Source organism: Triticum urartu, chromosome 1A, assembly GCF_056163025.1.
Source record: "Triticum urartu cultivar PI428250 chromosome 1A, HENAU_Tu73, whole genome shotgun sequence".
Lineage (NCBI taxonomy): Eukaryota > Viridiplantae > Streptophyta > Magnoliopsida > Poales > Poaceae > Triticum > Triticum urartu.
Genome location: NC_141873.1, coordinates 121337006 through 121361104, shown reverse-complemented (window position 1 = coordinate 121361104; position 24099 = coordinate 121337006). Strand labels below are relative to the sequence as shown.

Below are 24099 nucleotides of genomic sequence, written 5' to 3'. Positions count from 1 at the left end.
CAGCATGCATCTAGAGTATTAAGTTAAAAACAGAGTAACGCCTTAAGCAAGATGACATGATGTAGAGAGATAAATTCATGCAATATGAAATAAACCCCATCTTGTTATCCTCGATGGCAACGATACAATACGTGCATTGCTGCCCCTTCTGTCACTGGGTAAGGACACCGCAAGATCGAACCCAAAGCTAAGCACTTCTCCCATGGCAAGAACTACCAATCTAGTTGGCCAAACCAAATGGATAATTCAAAGAGACTTACAAAGATAACCAATCATACATAAAATAATTCAGAGAAGATTCAAATATTATTCATAGATAGACTTGATCATAAACCCACAATTCATCGATCTCAACAAACACACCCCAAAAAGAAGATTACATCGAATAGATCTCCACAAGAGAGGGGGAGAACTTTGTATTGAGATTCAAAGAGAGAGAAGAAGCCATCTAGCTACTAACTATGGACCCGAAGGTCTGAGGTAAACTACTCACACTTCATCGGAGGGGCTAGGATGATGTAGAAGCCCTCCATGATGACGGCCCTCTTCCGGCAGAGCTTCGGAACAGTCCCCAAGATGGGATCTCGTGGATACAGAAAGTTGCAGCGGTGGAATTAGGTTTTTGGCTCCTGTTCTGATCGTTTGGGGGTACGTGTGTATATATAGGAGGAAGAAGTACACCGGAGGAGCAACGAGGGGCCCATGAGGTAGGGGGCGCACCCTAGGGGGGGCGTCCCCCACCCTCGTGACCGTCTCTTTTGTTCCTTGGAGCAGGGTCCAAGTCTCCTGGATCACGTTCGGTGAGAAAATCATGTTCCCGAAGATTTTATTCCGTTTGGACTCCGTTTGATATTCCGTTTATCCGAAACACTGAAATAGGCAAAAAAACAGAATTCTGGGTTGGGCCTCCGGTTAATAGGTTAGTCCCAAAAATAATATAAAAGTAGAAAATAAAGCCCAATATAGTCCAAAACAGTAGATAATATAGCATGGAGCAATCAAAAATTATAGATACGTTGAAGACGTATCAGGCATCCCCAAGCTTAATTCCTGCTCGTCCTCGAGTAGGTAAATGATAAAAAGAGAATTTTTGATGCGGAGTGCTACTTGGCATAATTTCAATGCAAATCTTCTTAATTGTGGTATGCATATTCAGATTAGAAAGATTCAAGACAAAAGTTTATATTGACATAAAAATAATAATACTTCAAGCATACTAACAAAGCAATTATGTCTTCTCAAAATAACATGGCCAAAGAAAGTTATCCCTACAAAATCATATAGTCTGGCTATGCTCCATCTTCACCACACAAAGTATTCAAATCATGCACAACCCCGATGACAAGCCAAGCAATTGTTTCATACTCTAACTTTTTCAAAACTTTTTCAATCTTCACGCAATACATGAGCGTGAGCCATGGATATATCACTATAGGTGGAATAGATTGGTGGTTGTGGGGAAGACAAAAAGGAGGGAAAGATAGTCTCACATCAACTAGGCGTATCAACGGGCTATGGAGATGCCCATCAATAGATATCAATGTGAGTGAGTAGGGATCGCCATGCAACGGATGCACTAAAACTATAAATGTATGAAAGCTCAATAAAAGAAACTAGTGGGTGTGCATCCAACTTGCTTGCTCACGAAGACCTAGGGAAATTTGAGGAAACCCGTCATTGGAATATACAAGCCAAGTTCTATAATGTAAAATTCCCACTAGTATATGAAAGTGACAACATATGAGACTCTCTATATGAAGAAGATGGTGCTATTTTGAAGCACAATATATGAAACTCGCTATATCATGGTGCTACTTTGAAGCACAAGTGTGGAAAAAAGAATAGTAGCATTGCCCCTTTTTATTTACCAGAAAAAGTGCCCGTGCGTTGCACCGGGAGAAAAAAAACAGCTCACACTTTAAAAACTACATGTTCGTGTTCAAGGCTCATCGAAATCGACATCTTGTGGGATATATATAGTAAACATGCCCGTGCGTTGCAACGGGAGAAAGAAATACCATAGGTCTTTAGCTCAATGAGCATGGCTCAAGACCCCCCCCCCCCCCCCCCTCAATGAGCATGGCTCAAGACCCCCCCCCCCCCCCCCTCACCACAGTCCATGTCCTCTTCCAACACGATTCCCGCTCGCCGCTTATCCTCCTTCCGGCCCTCGCCGACAGTGAGCATGTTATCTATCTAATCACAATGCATCCAAATACGGTCAATCCCAAAGTGACGAGTTCGACGCAAGCCGATTAACTAACATCAACGCCCTCCCGGGCGTGACTTCGAGACACTTTATGCACAACCACGGCAATTCCCTCCGGCGCATGTGTGATGTTGTTTCTTCACTAACTATTATATGAAAATCGTAAATTTCAAAGCACATCTCATGTAGAGTTTAACAAATCTGTCACACGATTTTCAAAATTTCTATAAAATGTAACCCGTAAGGTTGTACTTTTCTGCATTATGTAAAAACATTAACCTTTTCTTGTTGAATTCACATGAACTACGATTAAAATAGTAATACTTTTTTCTCTTGTATTGTTACTTACTGGAGAGCACTGAACATAATAAATTTTGTAAGTTCCAACCGTACAAGACATGAAACTGAAACTGGTGTAGTCTTTTGTCTGCCAGTCTACCAGACTCTGCTCTGATAGGTTGGGGATGAAGTGGCCACACACGAAGTGAGCAACAAGGTAGCCAAGGATAGTGCAGAGGGGAGGGGCAGAGTGGTGGCCGCACTTGCTAATGCCAAACTTTCTCACATCCAGTGTTGTAGGAAGCTCCCTGCCTGGTCATGTTCTTCTGACTGAAGTTTGATGTTGCCTTGAATATAAGTAGAAGGGTGAGAAATGCAGTTACTTTCAGTCCCTGTTGTATTCAAGTTTGTCACATCAATAGAGCATAGTCATAAATACTCACTCTCTCAAAAGGATTTGAATTTAGGGGCGAAATAATTTCAGTTTCGGGGAGAAAATCATAGAAGAATGTTTTTCCATGAATCCTATGGATATCCTATGGCCCCTTGTTGTCTTCAAGCTCCTACACCACAAAACAAATATCAGTGCCCTGTTATACTAATGCAGACCAGAAATCAAGGGAGATATCATAATCTGTGCTATACTAATCCTAATCCTCCTCTGCAGGAAGCCAGCAGCTTCCTCTGCCTGTGGAGCGCCACACACAAGAACACGGACGTTGGCCGGCACACATCACACACCCATAGCAGACCGGCGCGAGCACAACACGAACACCGCGTTCTATAAAACCCGTGCAAATGCACGAGCTAGCTTTTTAAACCAATACATCAACTAAACCTTTTTGAAAAAAGAATTGCATGTGAAAACTTGCACTAATGATCAATATAGAGGCTTGGTTATAAGCTCTTGAAAGTTTAATTATTCCAAACTACAGTTTGTTTTGTGTCTTGTGCATCAGAAAATGCTTATATTTCATTGTACAACAGATGCAACACCAAAATGTAAAAATTGCTTAGGCATCCTGAAGAATAACCAATATGTTATATAACTAAAACTCTGAAATATAAGTAAGAAATTGATAGATTCATTCATTTAACGTTTCTCTTATTGTTTCTTTTGAGAGAGTTCCGGTTAAGTATATGTTTTTTACTAATCTTAGATGAACTATGTAAGCATATCAAAAAGCCTTGAATTTCATTTTCTTTAATATCACGGCGTCTACCTACACACAGACAAAACCAAATGGGAACACAATATGACTTGAATTTGTTTCCCATGCAATAGTCATATTTTGTCATTTATTTTATCCACTCAGGCACGACTTAACTTTTCCCAATGACCGTGCAACAAAGTTCTGGTCTGTATGACCCTACATCAATTCATCGTATAATTTTAAGAGTATGTCCACATGGTCTACCTTATATTTTTCTCTCAAAAGTTAAATAAACAAAAAACTACCAACTTATATATTTCTTATTCCTCTCATCTAAGATTCATTTGGAAAATGATCTAAGTTGGTAAGAAAAAAACATGTAGTGATTAAATAATGTACATAGACAGATAATTTAAGATGCAAATGACAACAGTCAGGAGCGATTCAGGTGATCAGTCAGGAGTGATTCTATTGCATTATTAATGGGAGATCACCTAATAGTCTATCACATGATAGGATAACTTTCTTAGGAAAACTACCAGGTCATTTTAGGTATGAAAGGAAGGATAGTCCTTCACTTCTTCGCTTCACCAAAAAGTCAAAGGTCTGCGGAAAATAGAAATCACACTGGTTAATGTGTTTGAAAATATAATTATAACTGTCAGGTACAATAGTATTCAGATGATACAATAAAGTCGAACAAAACACTGCAATAGTTTTCTCAAATATAGTATTATAAACGGAGATTAAAAAGGTAGCAATATATCTATATAAACCATGCATGTCATATCGTACTAACAAACATCTGAACAACCATGAGCTATGAGTTATCTCAATGTTTGTATTTTGAGTAACACATGGTTTCTTGGTACATACTCATTCTATATTATCTGGGCGTAACTGAAGATAGCACACAACATATGATATCGAAAGTTTGTAATTGATTATTGGATTCATCCTTTTCCATGCCAGACCTACGCATAAATATCATGGCAACATACACATCTTGTTTTCTTTTAGATGGAAAGCCCCAACCATAATTAAATATTTGTGAGTACAATACAGTATCAGATGTTTCTCTCTATGTAAGTCATGTCAGGTCTACTGAATAATGCACATTAAAACTTGATTATATAGCAATGTGTCATACTGTCATTGTAATTACTCTGAAACCACCATTCCGTCCAAAAATAATACTGCGTAGTCTTTATTTTTTGCGGGAAAACAATACTGCTTAGTCACCATGAGTTTCATAATATCTCAACTAATCAGATCAAAGTAACTCATGGGGTGCAATAGAAAATACTTCTAGATCTGGCAGGAATATGTGAGCGCTTAGCTTATCTAACACCAGAGAGACAGGTCAAATCCAAGTAGAGCACGCTTCAAAAAATCTATGGTTGCTGCATGATCTTGATGTCCACTACAACAGAAGTTTTAACATGCACACCGGAAAGTATGTGATGAGCGAGGAGAGAGGAAGTTGAAGAGAGAGAGAACAGTAAGATGGATGCTCACACCGATCTGCTGCCGTGGCTTTCGATCCGCTGTCGCCACGTGCCCTCACTTTGCCGCCGCTGCAAGTCTCAATTGGAATCTCACGCCGTCGGCATCTCCTTGTCATCGTCCTCCACTGAGGAGGGGCGGCGCCACGCCCCTTCGTCGTCCTCCACTGCAGGAGGCTCCATCCCATCCTCCTTGTCCCCCCGCAGGATGAGATACACATCGCCGCTGCTCCTCTTGTGCTGACTGCCCACCCGCACACGGCCACGCGACCTTCATCTAGCCACTTCTCGCCACCGTCGTCCACCGCATCCTGGATCTGATCGTCGGGAACTCGTCGAGATTGATGGTTGTATCTCATGAGCAGCTGCAGCTGGGTGTCGCGCGAGATACGGTGTATCCTGCCGATCTCGTCTTGATTTGATTTGACGACCGCGGATCGAGGAAGGATGCCGCAGAGTGGGAGGGACGGCGGCGGTGGACGGATGGAGGCACGGCGGCGGAAGAAACCCTCACGCGGGGCAGCAATTTCAGCTACGGGCAAGACAGGGCTGCGTGAAACCTTTTTTCCCACTTATCGTGGACTGCGGGTTGATTCTAAATAACTTCAGGGACTTTTTTTATAAAAACGTCGTGACAGTGAACTCGGAGACTCAATCTGTGCTTTATTATTAGAGAGATATTTTCTTTTTTTGGGCCTTCTTTTTTCTTTGGCCTTTCTCCCTTTTTTTGGGACAATGCTCTATTGAATGATGATCATCACACTTTTATTTATTTACAACTCAATGATTACAACTCGATTTTAAAACAAAGTATGACTCTATATGGATGCCTCCGGCGGTGTACCGGGATATGCAATGAATCAAGAGTGACAAGTATGAAGAAATTATGAACAGTGGCTTTGCCACAAATACTATGTCAACTACATGATCATGCTAAGCAATGTGACAATGATGAATGTATCATAATGAACTAGATGGTGGAAAGTTGCATGGCAATATATCTCGGAATGGCTATGGAAATGCCATAATAGGTAGGTATGGTGGCTGTTTTGAGGAAGGTATATGGTAGGTGTATGATACCGGCGAAAGGTGCGCGGTATTAGAGAGGCTAGCAAAGGTGGAAGGGTGAGAGTGCGTATAATCCATGGACTCAACATTAATCATAAAGAACTCATATACTTATTGAAAAAATCTAGAAGTTATCAAAGCAAAGTATTACTCGCATGCTCCTAGGGGGATAGATTGGTAGGAAAAGACCATCGCTCGTCCCCGACCGCCACTCATAAGGAAGACAATCAATAAATAAATCATGCTCCGACTTCGTTACATAACGGTTCACCATACGTGCATGCTACGGGAATCACAAACCTTAACACAAGTATTCTTTAAATTCACAACTACTCAACTAGCATGACTTTAATATTATCACCTACATATCTCAAAACAATTATCATGCTTCAATATTTTCTTAGTATTCAACACACTCAAAAAAAAGTTTCACAAATCTTGAATACCAAGCATATTATTATTAAGCAAATTACCATGCTATTAAGAGACTCTCAAAATAATTTAAGTGAAGCATGAGAGATCAATAGTTTTTTAAAACAAATCCACCACCGTACTCTAAAAGATCTAAGTGAAGCACATAGAGCAAAATTATAACGCTCAAAAGATATAAGTGAAGCACATAGAGTAAAATTATCTAGCTCAAAAGATATAAATGAAGCACATAGAGCAAAACTACTTAGCTCAAAAGATATAAGTGAAGCACATAGGGTATTCTATCAAATTTTAATTCATGTATGGCTCTCTCAAAAGGTGTGTACAGAAAGGATGATTGTAGCATACTAATACACAAAGACACAAATAATAAAAGACGCTCCAAGCAAAACACATATCATGTTGGTGAATAAAATATAGCTCCAAGTAAATTACCGATGGAAGTGGACGAAAGAGGGGATGCCTTATGGGGCATCCCCAAGCTTTGACTTTTTGGTGTCCTTGGATTATCTTGGGGGTGCCATGGGCATCCCCAAGCTTAGGCTCTTGCCACTCCTTGTTCCATGATCCATCAAAAGAATTCACCCAAAACTTGAAAACTTCACAACACAAAACTCAAAATAGAAAACTCGTGAGCTCCGTTAGCGAAAGAAAACAAAAGACCACTTCAAGGTACTGTAATGAACTCATTCTTTATTTATATTGGTGTTAAACCTACTGTATTCCAACTTCTCTATGGATTATAAACTATTTTACTAGCCATAGATTCATCAAAATAAACAAACAACACACGAAAAACAGAATCTATCAAAAACAGAACAGTCTGTAGTAATCTGTAGCTAGCGCAAGATATGAAACCCCAAAATTCTAAAATAAATTGCTGGACGTGAGGAATTTATCTATTAATCATCTGCACAAAGAATTAACTAAATAGCACTCTTCAAATAAAAATTACAGCAGTTCTCATGAGCGCTAAAGTTTCTGTTTTTTACAGCAAGTTCAACAAGACTTTCCCCAAGTCTTCCCAACGGTTCTACTTGGCACAAACACTAATTAAACACAAAAAACACAACCAAAACATAGGCTAAATAATTTATTTATTTCTAAACAGGAGCAAAAATCAAGGAATAAAAATAAAATTGGGTTGCCTCCCAACAAGCGCTATCGTTTAACGCCCCTAGCTAGGCATAAAAGCGAGGATAGATCTAGGTATTGCCATCTTTGGTAGGAAATCCATAAGTGGCTCTGATGATAGTTTCATATGGTAATTTTATTTTCTTTCTAGGAAAGTGTTCCATGCCCTTTTTTAATGGAAATTGAAATCTAATATTCGCTTCCTTCATATCAATAATTGCACCAACCATTCTAAGGAAAGGTCTACCAAGAATAATAGGGCAAGAAGGATTGCAATCTATATCAAGAACAATGAAATCTACAGGCACATAATTCCTATTTGCAACAATAAGAACATCATTAATCCTTCCCATAGGTTTCTTAATAGTGGAATCCGCAAGATGCAAGTTTAGAGAGCAATCATCAAAGTTACGGAAATCTAGCAAATCACACAAAGTCTCGGGAATAGTAGAGACACTAGCACCCAAATCACACAAAGCATAAAACTCATGATCTTTAATTTTAATTTTAATAGTTGGTTCCCACTCATCATAGAGTTTTCTAGGGATAGAAACTTTCAACTCAAGTTTTTCTTCATAAGATTGCATCAAGGCATCAACAATATGTTCGGTAAAGGCTTTATTTTGACTATAAGCATGTGGAGAATTTAGCACGGATTGCAACAAGGAAATACAATCAATTAAAGAGCAACTTTCATAATTAAATTTCTTGAAATCCAATATAGTGGGTTTAGCAACATCTAGATTTTTATTTCTTTTAATCCCACTTTCATCAATTTCATCATTAAGATCTAAATACTCCGAATTTTTAGAACGCCTTATAGGTAAAGGAAGATCATATTCAGTTTCATCAAGATTCATATTGCAAAATAAAGATTTAATAGGGGACACATCAATAACTTTTAGATCTTCATCTTGATTTTCATAGGTATTGGAAGAACACGCTTTAATAAAGGCATCTTTGGAAGCACGCACCCTAGCGGTTCTTTCCTTGCACTCATCAATGGAAATTCTCATGGCTTTGAGAGACTCATTGATATCATGCTTAGGAGGAATAGATCTAAGCTTTAAAGAATCAATCTCAAGAGAAATTCTATCAACGTTTCTAGCCAAATCATAAACTTGAAGCAATTTCTCCTCAAGCAAAGCATTAAAATTCTTTTGTGAATTCATAAACTCTTTAACACTATTCTCAAATTCAGAGGGCATCTTATTATAATTTCCATAAGAGTTGTTGTAGTAATTCCCATAATTATTAGAAGGATTACTAGGATATGGCCTAGGATTAAAATTCCCTCCATAAGCGTTGTTACCAAAATTATTCCTACCAACAAAATTCACATCCATAGATTCATTATTATTCTCAATAAAAGTAGACAAAGGCATATCATTAGGATCAGAAGAAACACTCTTAGTAGCAAATAATTTCATAAGTTCATCCATCTTTCCACTCAACACATTAATTTCTTCTATCGCATGCACTTTTTTATTAGAAGATCTTTCAGTATGCCATTGAGAATAATTAACCATAATATTATCTAGGAGTTTAGTAGCATCTCCTAAAGTGATTTCCATAAAAGTGCCTCCCGCGGCCGAATCTAAAAGATTTCTAGAAGCAAAATTCAATCCGGCATAAAAATTTTGTATGATCATCCACAAATTCAAACCATGAGTAGGGCAATTACGTATCATTAATTTCATTCTCTCCCAAGCTTGTGCAAAATGTTCATGATCAAGTTGTTTAAATTTCATAATATCGTTTCTAAGAGAGATGATCTTAGCGGGAGGAAAATACTTAGAGATAAAAGCATCTTTGCACTTGTTCCATGAATCAATACTATTCTTAGGCAAAGACGAAAACCAAGCTTTAGCACGATCTCTAAGCGAAAAAGGAAATAGCTTCAATTTAACGACATCATTATTGACATCTTTTTTCTTTTGCATATCACATAAATCAACAAAGCTATTCAGATGAGTAGCGGCATCTGTTGGGGAACGTAGTAATTTCAAAAAAATTCCTACGCACATGCAAGATCATGGTGATGCATAGCAATGAGAGGGGAGAGTGTGATCTACGTACCCTTGTAGACCGACAGCGGAAGCGTTAGCACAACACAGTTGATGTAGTCGTACGTCTTCACGGCCCGACCGATCAAGCACCGAAACTACGGCACCTCCGAGTTCTAGCACACGTTCAGCTCGATGACGATCCCCGAACTCTGATCCAGCAAAGTGTCGGGGAAGAGTTCCATCAGCACGACGGCGTGGTGACGATCTTGATGTACTACCGTCAAAGGGCTTCGCCTAAGCACCGCTACAATATTATCGAGGATTATGGTGGAAGGGGGCACCGCACACGGCTAAGAATATGATTACGTGGATCAACTTGTGTGTCTAGGGGTGCCCCCTGCCCCCGTATATAAAGGATCAAGGGGGGGGTGTGGCCAGCTAGGAGGAGGGCGCGCCAGGAGGAGTCCTACTCCCACCGGGAGTAGGATTCCCCCCTTTCCTAGTTGGAATAGGATTCGGGAAGGGGGAAAGAGGAGAGAGAGAAGGAAGGGGGGGCGCCGCCCCCTTCTCCTTGTCCTATTCGGACTAGGGGGGCAGGGGCGCGCGGCCCAGCCCTGGCCACCTCTCCTCTCTTCCACTAAAGCCCACTAAGGCCCATATACCTCCCGGGGGGTTCCGGTAACCTCCCGATACTCCGGTAAAATCCCGATTTCACCCGGAACACTTCCGATATCCAAATATAGGCTTCCAATATATGAATCTTTATGTCTCTACCATTTCGAGACTCCTTGTCATGTCCGTGATCACATCCGGGACTCCGAACAAACTTCGGTACATCAAAAGCATAAACTCATAATATAACTGTCATCGAAACCTTAAGCGTGCGGACCCTACGGGTTCGAGAACAATGTAGACATGACCGAGACACGTCTCCGGTCAATAACCAGTAGTGGAACCTGGATGCTCATATTGGCTCCTACATATTCTACGAAGATCTTTATCGGTCAGACCGCATAACAACATACTTTGTTCCCTTTGTCATCGATGTGTTACTTGCCCGAGATTCGATCGTCGGTATCTTAATACCTAGTTCAATCTGTTACCGGCAAGTCTCTTTACTCGTTCCATAATACATCATCTCACAACTAACTCATTAGTTGCAATGCTTGCAAGGCTTATGTGATGTGCATTACCGAGAGGGCCCAGAGATACCTCTCCGACAATCGGAGTGACAAATCCTAATCTCGAAATACACCAACCCAACATGTACCTTTGGAGACACCTGTAGAGCTCCTTTATAATCACCCAGTTACGTTGTGACGTTTGGTAGCACACAAAGTGTTCCTCCGGCAAACGGCAGTTGCATAATCTCATAGTCATAGGAACATGTATAAGTCATGAAGAAAGCAATAGCAACATACTAAACAATCGGGTGCTAAGCTAATGGAATGGGTCATGTCAATCACATCCTTCTCCTGATGATGTGATCCCGTTAATCAAATAACAACTCTTTTGTTTTATGGTTAGGAAACATAACCATCTTCGATTAACGAGCTAGTCAAGTAGAGGCATACTAGTGACACTCTGTTTGTCTATGTATTCACACATGTATTATGTTTCCGGTTAATACAATTCTAGCATGAATAATAAACATTTATCATGATTTAAGGAAATAAATAATAACTTTATTATTGCCTCTAGGGCATATTTCCTTCAGTCTCCCACTTGCACTAGAGTCAATAATCTAGTTCACATCGCCATGTGATTCAACACTAAGAGTTCACATCACCATGTGATTAACACCCATAGTTCACATCGTCATGTGATCTATACCCAAAGGGTTTACTAGAGTCAATAATCTAGTTCACATCATTTATGTGATTAACACCCAAAGAGTACTAAGGTGTGATCATGTTTTGCTTGTGAGATAATTTTAGTCAATGGGTCTGTCACATACAGATCCGTAAGTATTTTGCGAATTCTATGTCTACAATGCTCTGCACGAAGCTACTCTAGCTAATTGCTCCCACTTTCAATATGTATCTAGATCGAGACTTAGAGTCATCCAGATCTGTGTCAAAACTTGCATCGACGTAACTTTTTACGACGAACCTTTTGTCACCTCCATAATCGAGAAATATTTCCTTATTCCACTAAGGATAATTTTGACCAATGTCCAGTGATCTACTCTTAGATCACTATTGTACTCCCTTGCTTAACATAGTGTAGGGTATACAATAGATCTGGTACACATCATGGCATACTTTATAGAACCTATGGCTGAGGCGTAGGGAATGACTTTCATTCTCTTTCTATCTTCTGCCGTGGTCGGGCTTTGAGTCTTACTCAATTTCATACCTTGTAACACAGCCAAGAACTCTTTCTTTGACTGTTCCATTTTTGAACTACTTCAAAATATTGTCAAGGTATGTACTCATTGAAAAAACTTATCAAGCGTCTTGATCTACCTCTATAGATTTTGATGCTTAATATGTAAGCAGCTTCACCGAGGTCTTTCTTTGAAAAACTTCTTTAAAAACACTCCTTTATGATTTGCAGAATAATTCTACATTATTTCCGATCAACAATATGTCATTCACATATACTTATCAGAAATGTTGTAGTGCTCCCACTCACTTTCTTGTAAATACAGGCTTCACCGCAAGTCTGTACAAAACTATATGCTTTGATCATACTATCAAAGCGTTTATTCCAACTCCGAGAGGCTTGCACCAGTCCATAAATGGATCGCTGGAGCTCGCACACTTTGTTAGCTCCTTTTGGATCGACAAAACCTTCCAGCTGCATCATATACAACTCTTCTTCCAGAAATCCATTCAGGAATGCAGTTTTGACATCTATTCGCTGGATTTCATAAAATGCGGCAATTGCTAACATGATTCGGACAGACTTAAGCATAGACACGAGTGAGAAACTCTCATCATAGTAAACACCTTGAACTTGTTGAAAACCTTTTTGCGACAATTCTAGCTTTGTAGATAGTAACACTACTATCAGCGTCCGTCTTCCTCTTGAAGATCCATTTAATCTCAATGGCTCGTCGATCATTGGGCAAGTCAATCAAAGTCCATACTTTGTTCTCATACATGGATCTCATCTCAGATTTCATGGCCTCAAGCCATTTCGTGGAATCTAGGCTCATCATCGCTTCCTCATAGTTCGCAAGTTCGTCATGGTCTAGTAACATGACTTCCAGAACAGGATTACCGTACCACTTTGGTGCGGATCTCACTCTGGTTTACCTACGAGATTCGGTATTAACTTGATCTGAAGTTACATGATCATCATCATTAGTCTTCCTCACTAATTGGTGTAGTAGTCACAGGAACAGATTTCTTGTGATGAACTACTTTTCAATAAGGGAGAAGGTACAATTACCTTATCAAGTTCTACTTTCCTCCCACTCAATTCTTTCAAGAGAAACTCCTTCTCTAGAAAGGATCCATTCTTAGCAACGAATGTCTTGCCTTTGGATCTGTGATAGAAGGTGTACCCAATAGTCTCCTTTGGGTATCCTATGAAGACATATTTTTCCGATTTGGGTTTGAGCTTATTAGGATGAAACTTTTTCATATAAGCATCACAATCCCAAACTTTAAGAAACGACAACTTTGGTTTCTTGCCAAACCACAGTTCAGATTGTGTCGTCTCAACGGACTTAGATGGTGCCCTTTTAAACGTGAATGCAGCTGTCTTTAATGCATAACCCCAAAACGATAGTGGTAGATCGGTAAGAGACATCATAGATCGCACCATATCTAATAAAGTACGGTTATGATGTTCGGACACACCATTATGCTGTGGTGTTCCAGGTGGCGTGAGTAGTGAAACTATTTCACATTGTTTTAACTGAAGGCCAGACTCGTAACTCAAATATTTTACTTCTACGATCATATCGTAGAAACTTTTATTTTCTTGTTACGATGATTCTCCACTTCACTCTGAAATTCTTTGAACTTTTCAAATATTTCAGACTTGTGTTTCATTAAGTAGATATACCCATATCTGCTCAAATCATCTGTGAAGGTCAGAAAATAATGATACCCGCCACGAGCCTTAACACTCATCGGATCTCATACATCAGTATGTATTATTTCCAATAAGTCAGTTGCTCGCTCCATAGTTCCGGAGAACGGCGTTTTAGTCATCTTGCCCATGAGGCATGGTTCGCAAGCATCAACTGATTCATAATCAAGTGATTCCTAAAACCCATTAGCATGGAGTTTCTTCATGCGCTTTACACCAATATGACCTAAACGGCAGTGCCACAAATAAGTTGCACTATCATTATTAACTTTGCATCTTTTGGTTTCAATATTATGATTATGTGTATCACTACGATCGAGATCCAACGAACTATTTTCATTGGGTGTGTAACCATATAAGGTTTTATTCATGTAAACAGAACAACAATTTATTCTCTTACTTAAATGAATAACCGTATTACAATAAACATGATCAAATCATATTCATGCTCAACGCAAACACCAAATAACACTTATTCAGGTTCAACACTAATCCCGAAAGTATAGGGAGTGTGCGATGATGATCATATCAATCTTGGAACCACTTCCAACACACATCGTCACTTCACCCTTAACTAGTCTCTGTTTATTCTGCAACTCCCATTTCGAGTTACTAATCTTAGCAATTGAACTAGTATCAAATACTGAGGGGTTGCTATAAACACTAGTAAAGTACACATCAATAACATGTATATCAAATATACTTATGTTCACTTTGCCATCCTTCTTATCTGCCAATCACTTGGGGTAGTTCCGCTTCCAGTGACCAGTCCCTTTGCAGTAGAAACACTTAGTCTCAGGCTTAGGACCAGACTTGGGCTTCTTCACTTGAGCAGCAACTTGCTTGCTGTTCTTCTTAAAGTTCCCCTTCTTCCCTCTGCCCTTTTCTTGAAACTAGTGGTCTTGTCTACCATCAACACTTGATGTTTTTCTCGATTTCTACCTTCGTCAATTTCCGTATTACGAAGAGCTTGGGGATCGTTTCCGTTATCCCTTGCATATCATAGTTCATCACAAAGTTCTACTAACTTGGTGATGGTGACTATAGAATTCTGCCAATCACTATCTTATCTGGAAGATTAACTCCCACTTGATTCAAGCGATTGTAGTACTCAGACAATCTGAGCACATGCTCACTAGTTGAGCGATTCTCCTCCATCTTTTAGCTATAGAACTTGTTGGAGACTTCATATCTCTCAACTCGGGTATTTTCTTGAAATATTAACTTCGACTCCTGGAACATCTCATATGCTCCATGACGTTCAAAACGTCTTTGAAGTCCCGATTCTAAGCCATTAAGCATGGTGCACTAAACTATCAAGTAGTCATCATATTGAGCTAGCCAAACGTTCATAACGTCTGCATCTGCTCCTACAATAGGTCCGTCACCTAGCGGTGCATCAAGGACATAATTATTCTGTGCAGCAACGAGGATAAACCTCAGATCACGGATCCAATCCGCATCATTGCTACTAACATCTTTCAACACAATTTTCTCTAGGAACATATCAAAATAAACACAGGGAAGCAACAACACGAGCTATTGATCTACAACATAATTTGCAAAATACTACCAGGACTAAGTTCATGATAAATTTAAGTTCAATTAATCATATTACTAAAGAACTGCCACTTAGATAGACATCCCTCTAATCCTCTAAGTGATTACGTGATCCAAATCAACTAAACCATGTCCGATCATCACGTGAGATGGAGTAGTTTCATTGGTGAACATCGCTATGTTGATCATATCTGCTATATGATTCATGCTCGACCTTTCGGTCTCCGTGTTCCGAGGCCATATCTGTATATGCTTGGCTCGTCAAGTATAACCTGAGTATTCCGCGTGTGCAACTGTTTTGCACCCGTTGTATTTGAACGTAGAGCCTATCACACCCGATCATCACGTGGTGTCTCAGCACGAAGAACTTTCGCAATGGTGCATACTCAGGGAGAACACTTCTTGATAATTAGTGAGAGATCATCTTATAATGCTACCGTCAATTAAAGCAAGATAAGATGCATAAAAGATAAACATCACATGCAATCAATATAAGTGATATGATATGGCCATCATCATCTTGTGCTTGTGATCTCCATCTTCGAAGCACCGTCGTGATCACCATTGTCACCGGCGTGACACCTTGATCTCCATTGTAGCATCGTTGTCGTCTCGCCAATCTTATGCTTCCACGACTATCGCTACCGCTTAGTGATAAAGTAAAGCATTACAGCGCGATTGCATTGCATACAATAAAGCGACAACCATATGGCTCCTGCCAGTTGCCGATAACTCGGTTACAAAACATGATCATCTCATACAATAAAAACAAGTTAGACGTCCTCTACTTTGTTGTTGCAAGTTTTACGTGGCTGCTACGGGCTTAAGCAAGGACCAATCTTACCTACGCATCAAAACCACAACGATAGTTTGTCAAGTTGGTGCTGTTTTAACCTTCGCAAGGACCGGGCGTGGCCACACTCGGTTCAACTAAAGTTGGAGAAACTGTCACCCGCAAGCCACCTATGTGTAAAGCAGGTTAGGAGAACCGGTCTCGCGTAAGCGTACGCGTAATGTCTGTCCGGGCCGCTTCGTCCAACAATACCGCTGAACCAAAGTATGACATGCTGGTAATCAGTATGACTTATATCGCCCACAACTCACTTGTGTTCTACTCGTGCATATAACATCAACACATAAAACCTAGGCTCGGATGCCACTGTTGGGGAACGTAGTAATTTCAAAAAAATTCCTACGCACACGCAAGATCATGGTGATGCATAGCAACGAGAGGGGAGAGTGTGATCTACGTACCCTTGTAGACCGACAGCGGAAGCGTTAGCACAACGCGGTTGATGTAGTCGTACGTCTTCAAAGCCCGACCGATCAAGCACCGAAACTACGGCACCTCCGAGTCCTAGCACACGTTCAGCTCGATGACGATCCCCGGACTCCGATCCAGCAAAGTGTCGGGGAAGAGTTCCATCAGCACGACGGCGTGGTGACGATCTTGATGTACTACCGTCGCAGGGCTTCGCCTAAGCACCGCTACAATATTATCGAGGATTATGGTGGAAGGGGGCACCGCACACGGCTAAGAATATGATTACGTGGATCAACTTGTGTGTCTAGGGGTGCCCCCTGCCCCTGTATATAAAGGATCAAGGGGGGGTGCGGCCGGCCGGGAGGAGGGCGCGCCAGGAGGAGTCCTACTCCCACCGGGAGTAGGATTCCCCCCTTTCCTAGTTGGAATAGGATTCGGGAAGGGGGAAAGAGGAGAGAGAGAAGGAAGGGGGGGGGGCGCCGCCCCCTTCTCCTTGTCCTATTCGGACTAGGGGGGGAGGGGCGCGCGGCCCAGCCCTGGCCACCTCTCCTCTCTTCCACTAAAGCCCACTAAGGTCCATATACCTCCCGGGGGGTTCCGGTAACCTCCCGGTACTCCGGTGAAATCCCGATTTCACCCGGAACACTTCCGATATCCAAATATAGGCTTCCAATATATCAATCTTTATGTCTCGACCATTTCGAGACTCCTCGTCATGTCCGTGATCACATCCGTGACTCCGAACAAACTTCGGTACATCAAAAAGCATAAACTCGTAATATAACTGTCATCGAAACCTTAAGCGTGCGGACCCTACGGGTTCGAGAACAATGTAGACATGACTGAGACACGTCTCCGGTCAATAACCAATAGCGGAACCTGGATGCTCATATTGGCTCCTACATATTCTACGAAGATCTTTATCGGTCAGACCGCATAACAACATACTTTGTTCCCTTTGTCATCGGTGTGTTACTTGCCCGAGATTCGATCGTCGGTATCTTAATACCTAGTTCAATCTCGTTACCGGCAAGTCTCTTTACTCGTTCCGTAATACATCATCTCACAACTAACTCATTAGTTGCAATGCTTGCAAGGCTTATGTGATGTGCATTACCGAGAGGGCCCGGAGATACCTCTCCGACAATCGGAGTGACAAATCCTAATCTCGAAATATGCCAACCCAACATGTACCTTTGGAGACACCTGTAGAGCTCCTTTATAATCACCCAGTTACGTTGTGACGTTTGGTAGCACACAAAGTGTTCCTCCGGCAAACGGGAGTTGCATAATCTCATAGTCATAGGAACATGTATAAGTCATGAAGAAAGCAATAGCAACATACTAAACGATCGGGTGCTAAGCTAATGGAATGGGTCATGTCAATCACATCATTCTCCTAATGATGTGATCCCGTTAATCAAATAACAACTCTTTTGTTTTATGGTTAGGAAACATAACCATCTTTGATTAACGATCTAGTCAAGTAGAGGCATACTAGTGACACTCTGTTTGTCTATGTATTCACACATGTATTATGTTTCCGGTTAATACAATTCTAGCATGAATAATAAACATTTATCATGATATATGGAAATAAATAATAACTTTATTATTGCCTCTAGGGCATATTTCCTTCAGCATCTTCACTAGGAAGGCCGGCGAATTGATCTTTCATAACAAGATTCAACAAAGCAGTATTAATTTCACAAGATTCGGCATCGATAAGAGGAGAAATCGGAGTGTTAAGGAAATCATTATTATTGCTATTGGTGAAGTCACACAATTTAGTAGTATCTTGAGCCATCGCGACAAACAAGCAATCTAACACACGAGCAAACAAAAAGGCAAGTGGGCAAAAAGAGGCAAATAGAGAGGGAGGATAGAGAGAGAGGGCGAATAAAACGGCAAGGGTGAATTGGGGGAGAGGAAAACGAGAGGCAAATGGCAAATAATGTAATGCGAGAGATAGGGATTGTGATGGGTACTTGGTATGTTGACTTTTTGCGTAGACTCCCCGGCAACAGCGCCAGAAATCCTTCTTGCTATGTCTTGAGCTTGCGTTGGTTTTCCCCGAAGAGGAAGGGATGATGCAGCAGAGTAGCGTAAGTATTTCCCTCAGTTTTTGAGAACCAAGGTATCAATCCAGTAGGCGCCCACGCTCAAGTTCCTCATACCTGCACAAAGCGATAGCTACTCGCAACCAACGTGATTAGGGGTTGTCAATCCCTTCACGGTCACTTACGAGAGTGAGATCTGATAGATATAATATTTTTGGTATTTTTGGTATAAAGATGCAAAGTAAAAAGTAAAAGCAAAGTGAAAATCAAAGCAAGATTAAAGTAATGGAGATTGATATGATGAGAATAGACCCGGGGGCCATAGGTTTCACTAGTGGCTTCTCTCAAGAGCATAAGTATTCTACGGTGGCTGAACAAATTACTGTTGAACAATTGACAGAATTGAGCATAGTTATGAGAATATCTAGGCATGATCATGTATATAGGCATCACGTTCGTGACAAGTAGATCGAAACGATTCTGCATCTACTACTATTACTCCACTCATCGACCGCTATCCAGCATGCATCTAGAGTATTAAGTTAAAAACAGAGTAACGCCTTAAGCAAGATGACATGATGTAGAGAGATAAATTCATGCAATATGAAATAAACCCCATCTTGTTATCCTCGATGGCAACGATACAATACGTTCCTTGCTGCCCCTTCTGTCACTTGGTAAGGACACCGCAAGATCGAACCCAAAGCTAAGCACTTTTCCCATGGCAAGAACTACCAATCTAGTTGGCCAAACCAAATGGATAATTCGAAGAGACTTGCAAAGATAAAAAATCATACATAAAAGAATTCAGAGAAGATTCAAATATTATTCATAGATAGACTTGATCATAAACCCACAATTCATCGGTCTCAACAAACACACCGCAAAAAGAAGATTACATCGAATAGATCTCCACAAGAGAGGGGGAGAACTTTGTATTGAGATTCAAAGAGAGAGAAGAAGCCATCTAGCTACTAACTATGGACCCCAAAGGTCTGAGGTAAACTACTCACACTTCATCGGAGGGGCTAGGATGATGTAGAAGCCCTCCATGATGACGGCCCTCTTCCGGCGGAGCTCCGAAACAGGCCCCAAGATGGGATCTCGTGGATACAGAAAGTTGCGGCGGTGGAATTAGGTTTTTGGCTCCTGTTCTGATCGTTTGGGGGTACGTGTGTATATATAGGAGGAAGAAGTATGCCGGAGGAGCAACGAGGGGCCCACGAGGCAGGGGGCGCGCCCTAGGGGGGGCGCCCCCACCCTCGTGACCGCCTCTTTTGTTCCTTGGAGCAGGGTCCAAGTCTCCTGGATCACGTTCGATGAGAAAATCACGTTCCCGAAGATTTTATTCTGTTTGGACTCCGTTTGATATTCTGTTTATCCAAAACACTGAAATTGGCAAAAAAAACAGCAATTCTCGGCTGGGCCTCTGGTTAATAGGTTAGTCCCAAAAATAATATAAAAGTGGAAAATAAAGCCCAATATAGTCCAAAACAGTAGATAATATAGCATGGAGCAATCAAAAATTATAGATACATTGGAGACATATCATGAAGTTAAGTCAGACTCAATGCCCGACCACTATAGAAGATAGAGAGAAAATGAAAGTCATTCCCTATGCTTCAGCCATAGGTTCTATCATGTATGCAATGATATGTACTAGACCTGATGTGTGCCTTGCTATTAGTTTAGCAGGGAGGTACCAAAGTAATCCAGGAGTGGATCACTGGACAGCGGTCAAGAACATCCTGAAATACCTGAAAAGGACTAGGGATATGTTTCTCGTTTATGGAGGTGACAAAGAGCTCGTCGTAAACGGTTACATCAATTCAAGCTTTGACACTGATCTGGATGACTCTAAGTCGCAAATTGGATACGTATTTTTATTGAATGATGGAGCTATCAGTTGGTGCAGTTCTAGACAAAGTGTCGTGGCGGGATCTATGTGCGAAGCGGAGTACATAGTTGCTTCGGAAGCAACAAATGAAGGAGTCTGGATGATGGAGTTCATATCCGATCTAGGTGTCATACCTAGTGCATCGGGTCCAATGAAAATCTTTTGTGACAATACTGGTGCAATTGCCTTGGCAAAGGAATCCATATTTCACAAGAGAACCAAACACATCAAGAGACGCTTCAATTCCATCCGCGATCAAGTCAAGGCGGGAGACATAGAGATTTGCAAGATACATACGGATCTGAATGTTGCAGACCCGTTGACTAAGCCTCTCTCACGAGCAAAACATGATCAGCACCAAGACTCCATGTGTGTTAGAATCATTACAATGTAATCTAAATTATTGACTCTAGTGCAAGTGGGAGACTGAAGGAAATATGCCCTAGAGGTAATAATAAAGTCGTTATTTATATTTCCTTATATCATGATAAATGTTTATTATTCATGCTAGAATTGTAACCGGAAACTTAGTACATGTGTGAATACATAGACAAACAGAGTGTCACTAGTATGCCTCTACTTGACTAGCTCGTTAATCAAAGATGGTTAAGTTTCCTAACCATAGACATGAGTTGTCATTTGATGAACGGGATCACATCATTAGAGAATGATGTGATTGACTTGACCCATCCGTTAGATTAGCACCATGATCGTTTAGTTTATTGCTATTGCTTTCTCCATAACTTATACAAGTTCCTGTGACTATGAGATTATGCAACTCCCGAATAGCGGAGGAACACTTAGTGTGTAATCAAACATCACAATGTAACTAGGTGACTATAAAGATGTTCTACATGTGTCTCCGATGGTGTTTATTGAGTTGGCATAGATCAAGATTAGGATTTGTCACTCCATGTATCGGAGAGGTATCTCTGGGCCCTCTCGGTAACGCACATCACTATAAGCCTTGCAAGCATTGTGACTAATGAGTTAGTTGCGTGATGATGCATTACGGAACGAGTAAAGAGACTTGCCGGTAACGAGATTGAACTAGGTATTGAGATACCGACGATCGAATCTCGGGCAAGTAACATACCGATGACAAAGGGAACAACGTACGTTGTTATGCGGTTTGACCGATAAAGATCTTCATAGAATATGTAAGAACCAGTATGAGCATCCAGGTTCCTCTATTGGTTATTGACCAGAGATGAGTCTCGGTCATGTCTACATAGTTCTCGAACCCGTAGGGTCCGCACGCTTAACGTTCAATGATGATCGGTATTATGAGTTTATGTGTTTTGATGTACCGAAGATAGTTTGGAGTCTCAGATGTGATCACGGACATGAAGATCGATATATTGGAAGGCTATGTTTGGACATTGGAATGGTTCCGGATGAGTTCGGGCATTTACCCGAGTACCGGGAGGTTACCAAAACCCCCTGGGGAGTCAATGGGCCTTATTGGGCCTTAGTGGGAGAGAGGAGGAGGCGGCCAACTGGAGGGCGACCCCCCCCCAAGCCCAATCCGAATTGGGTGGGGGTGGCCCCCCTTTCCTTCCCTCTCTCTCCCTCTTCCTTCTTCTCCTACTCCTACTAGGAAGGGGGGAAACCTACTCCAAGCTACTCCAACTGGGAGTAGGACTCCCCCCTTGGGCGCGCCCTATGAGGGTCGGCTCTCCCCTCCTCCACTCCTTTATATACGGGGGAGGGGGAACCCCATAGACACAACATTCGGTCATCAAATCACATAACTCATACAATATAAAATCATCATAGAACGTTAAGCGTGCGGACCCGACGGGTTCGAGAACTATGTAGACATGAGCGAGACACCTCTCTGGTCAGTAACCAATAGCGGAACCTGGATGCTCATATTGGCTCCCACATATTCTACGAAGATCTTTATCGGTCAAACTGCATAACAACATATGCCATTCCCTTTGTCATCGATATGTTACTTGCCCGAGATTCGATCGTTGGTATCCTCATACCTAGTTCAATCTCGTTACTGGCAAGTCTCTTTACTCGTTTCGTAATACATCATCCCTGAAAGCACAAGTGCTCCCTGGATGATTTTGGTAATTAATGTCAACATATCTCTTATTGGACTAATACTTTCATCTAGCTGAAGGAAATATGCCCCAGAGGCAATAATAAAGTCATTATTTATTTCCTTATTTCATGATAAATGTTTATTATTCATGCTAGAATTGTATTAACCGGAAACATAATACATGTGTGAATACATAGACAAACGGAGTGTCACTAGTATGCCTCTACTTGACTAGCTCGTTAATCGAAGATGGTTATGTTTCCTAACCATAAAACAAAAGAGTTGTTATTTGATTAACGGGATCACATTATTAGGAGAATGATGTGATTGACATGACCCATTCCATTAGCTTAGCACCCGATCGTTTAGTATGTTGCTATTGCTTTCTTCATGACTTATACATGTTCCTATGACTATGAGATTATGCAACTCCCGTTTGCCAGAGGAACACTTTGTGTGCTACCAAACGTCACAACGTAACTGGGTGATTATAAAGGATCTCTACAGGTGTCTCCAAAGGTAAATGTTGGGTTGGCGTATTTCGAGATTAGGATTTGTCACTCCGATTGTCGGAGATGTATCTCTGGGCCCTCTTGGTAATGCACATCACATAAGCCTTGCAAGCATTGCAACTAATGAGTTAGTTGCGAGATGATGTATTACGGAACGAGTAAAGAGACTTGCCAGTAACGAGATTGAACTAGGTATTGAGATACCGACGATCGAATCTCGGGCAAGTAACATACCGATGACAAAGGGAACAACGTATGTTGTTATGTGGTCTGACCGATAAAGATCTTCGTAGAATATGTAGGAGCCAATATGAGCATCCAGGTTCCGCTATTGGTTATTGACCGGAGACGTGTCTCGGTCATGTCTACATTGTTCTCGAACCCATAGGGTCCGCACGCTTAAAGTTTCGATGACAGTTATATTATGAGTTTATGAGTTTTGATGTACCGAAGGAGTTCGGAGTCCCGGATGAGATCGAGGACATGACGAGGAGTCTCGAAATGGTCGAGACGTAAAGATCGATATATTGGACGACTATATTCGGACATCGGAAAGGTTCCGAGTGGTTCGGGTATTTTTCGGAGTACCAGGGAGTTACGGGAATACGGGAGAAGAAGTATATGGGCCTTATTGGGCTTTAGGGGAGAGGGAGAGGTAGGCCGCACGGCCCCCAAGGCCTAGTCCGAATTGGACTAGGGGAGGGGCTACGCCCCCTCCTTCCTTCTCTTCCCTCTTCCCCTTCCTTGTCTCCTACTCCTACTACATGGAAGGACTCCTAGTTGGACTAGGAAAGGGGGAATCCTACTCCCGGTGGGAGGACTCCCCTAGGGCGCGCCATAGAGAGGGCCGGCCCTCCCCTCCTCCACTCCTTTATATACGGGGGCAGGGGGCACCCCATAGACACACAAGTTG

At 41.4% G+C, this 24099-nt stretch overlaps 1 long non-coding RNA gene across 2 annotated transcripts; it reads right to left on the bottom strand.

Annotated features, from left to right (window-relative positions):
- Positions 1–2455: 2455 nt before the first annotated feature.
- On the bottom strand, positions 2456–5734 carry LOC125550632 (uncharacterized). Of its 2 annotated transcripts, XR_015599311.1 has the most exons (4): positions 5161–5724; positions 4182–4248; positions 2932–3051; positions 2456–2835 (listed from the first exon to the last, which is right to left on the bottom strand). It is a non-coding gene; the product is annotated as an uncharacterized LOC125550632 (long non-coding RNA). The 2 variants fall into 2 exon arrangements; XR_007301729.2 differs by having other exon boundaries at positions 2932–4248; positions 5161–5734.
- Between the last annotated feature and the right edge of the window lie 18365 nt (positions 5735–24099).